Consider the following 2,370-nt stretch of genomic DNA (forward strand, 5'->3'; position numbering starts at 1 on the left):
CTCTAGGCACGTACCACCAAGCCTGGTTAATTCTTTTATTTCTGTAGAGACGAGGTCTGGCCATGTCGCCCAGGCTGGTCTTGAACTCCTGGCCCCCAGCGATCCTCCCGCCTTGGACCCCCAAAGTACTGGAATCACAGCTACCTCCCCCTGCCATCTCTACTTATATTAATTTGGCCTCAGCAGCTTCCTTTTAGGTAATTCACATTCTGTAATTTACATCTACAAAGGAAATCGACATTAGTAAGAGTCTCTGTATCAGGAAGGAGCTGCTCCAGCAACTTTGACCGGAGAGTCTTTTTTTTTTTTTTTGAGTTGGAGTCTCACTCCGTCGCCTAGACTGGAGTGCAGTGGCCACTCCCAGCCACCACAGCCTCGACCTGCTGGGCTCTGGCGATCCTGCCGCCTCAGGCTTCCAAGTAGCCGGAACGACAGGCGCATACTACCATGCCCAGCTAATTTTTGATTTATTGTAGAGACTAGGTCTCGCCAAGCTGCCCAGGCGGGCCTCAAACCCATGGGTGCAGGCAATCCACTTGCCTTGGCCTCCCAAAGTGCTGGGATGACAGGCTGAGCCACCGAGCCAGGCCATGAGAGAGACTTCCACCTCTGTCCACCATCCATTTCTGCCCCTTCCCCTCCCATTACCTGTCAGAGGCCCCAACCCGCTATTTCTTTCTGTAACTCATTGACTCAGGCTGCACTAACATGGTCAGTCATCTGAGCCTTCATTGAGGCTCCCACTTGGCAGGATTCCCTTGCATATGCTTGTAATTAGAAATGGTTTTTCTAGCTGGACTCGGTGGCTCAGCCTGTAATCCCATGCCTTTGGAAGGCTGAGGTGAGTGGATTGCCTGAGCCCGCGGGTTCGAGACCCACCTGGGCAGGCGAGACCTCATCTCTCTACAATAAATCAAAAAATTAGCCAGGTGTGGTAGCGCACCCCTGTAATTCCGGCTACTCGGAAGGCTGAGGCGGAAGGATCGCCGGAGCCCAGCAGGTTGAGGCTGCGGTGGCCGGGAGCAGCCACTGAACTCCAGTCTGGGTGACAGAGTGAGACTACAACTCAAAAAAAAAAAGAAATGTTTTTCTGCCGGGCTCGATGGCTCAGCCCGTAATCCCGCACTTTGGGAGGCTGAGGTGAGTGGATTGCCTGAGCCCGCGGGTTCGAGACCCACCTGGGCAGGCGAGACCTCATCTCTCTACAATAAATCAAAAAATTAGCCAGGTGTGGTAGCGCACCCCTGTAATTCCGGCTACTCGGAAGGCTGAGGCGGAAGGATCGCCGGAGCCCAGCAGGTTGAGGCTGCGGTGGCCGGGAGCAGCCACTGAACTCCAGTCTGGGTGACAGAGTGAGACTACAACTCAAAAAAAAAAAGAAATGTTTTTCTGCCGGGCTCGATGGCTCAGCCCGTAATCCCGCACTTTGGGAGGCTGAGGTGAGTGGATTGCCTGAGCCCGCGGGTTCGAGACCCACCTGGGCAGGCGAGACCTCATCTCTCTACAATAAATCAAAAAATTAGCCAGGTGTGGTAGCGCACCCCTGTAATTCCGGCTACTCGGAAGGCTGAGGCGGAAGGATCGCCGGAGCCCAGCAGGTTGAGGCTGCGGTGGCCGGGAGCAGCCACTGAACTCCAGTCTGGGTGACAGAGTGAGACTACAACTCAAAAAAAAAAAGAAATGTTTTTCTGCCGGGCTCGATGGCTCAGCCCGTAATCCCGCACTTTGGGAGGCTGAGGTGAGTGGATTGCCTGAGCCCGCGGGTTCGAGACCCACCTGGGCAGGCGAGACCTCATCTCTCTACAATAAATCAAAAAATTAGCCAGGTGTGGTAGCGCACCCCTGTAATTCCGGCTACTCGGAAGGCTGAGGCGGAAGGATCGCCGGAGCCCAGCAGGTTGAGGCTGCGGTGGCCGGGAGCAGCCACTGAACTCCAGTCTGGGTGACAGAGTGAGACTACAACTCAAAAAAAAAAAGAAATGTTTTTCTGCCGGGCTCGATGGCTCAGCCCGTAATCCCGCACTTTGGGAGGCTGAGGTGAGTGGATTGCCTGAGCCCGCGGGTTCGAGACCCACCTGGGCAGGCGAGACCTCATCTCTCTACAATAAATCAAAAAATTAGCCAGGTGTGGTAGCGCACCCCTGTAATTCCGGCTACTCGGAAGGCTGAGGCGGAAGGATCGCCGGAGCCCAGCAGGTTGAGGCTGCGGTGGCCGGGAGCAGCCACTGAACTCCAGTCTGGGTGACAGAGTGAGACTACAACTCAAAAAAAAAAAGAAATGTTTTTCTGCCGGGCTCGATGGCTCAGCCCGTAATCCCGCACTTTGGGAGGCTGAGGTGAGTGGATTGCCTGAGCCCGTGGGTTTGAGAC

This window comes from Carlito syrichta, unplaced genomic scaffold (genome assembly GCF_000164805.1).
Source record: "Carlito syrichta isolate Samal-C Ts95f unplaced genomic scaffold, Tarsius_syrichta-2.0.1 Scaffold155607, whole genome shotgun sequence".
Classification (NCBI taxonomy): domain Eukaryota; kingdom Metazoa; phylum Chordata; class Mammalia; order Primates; family Tarsiidae; genus Carlito; species Carlito syrichta.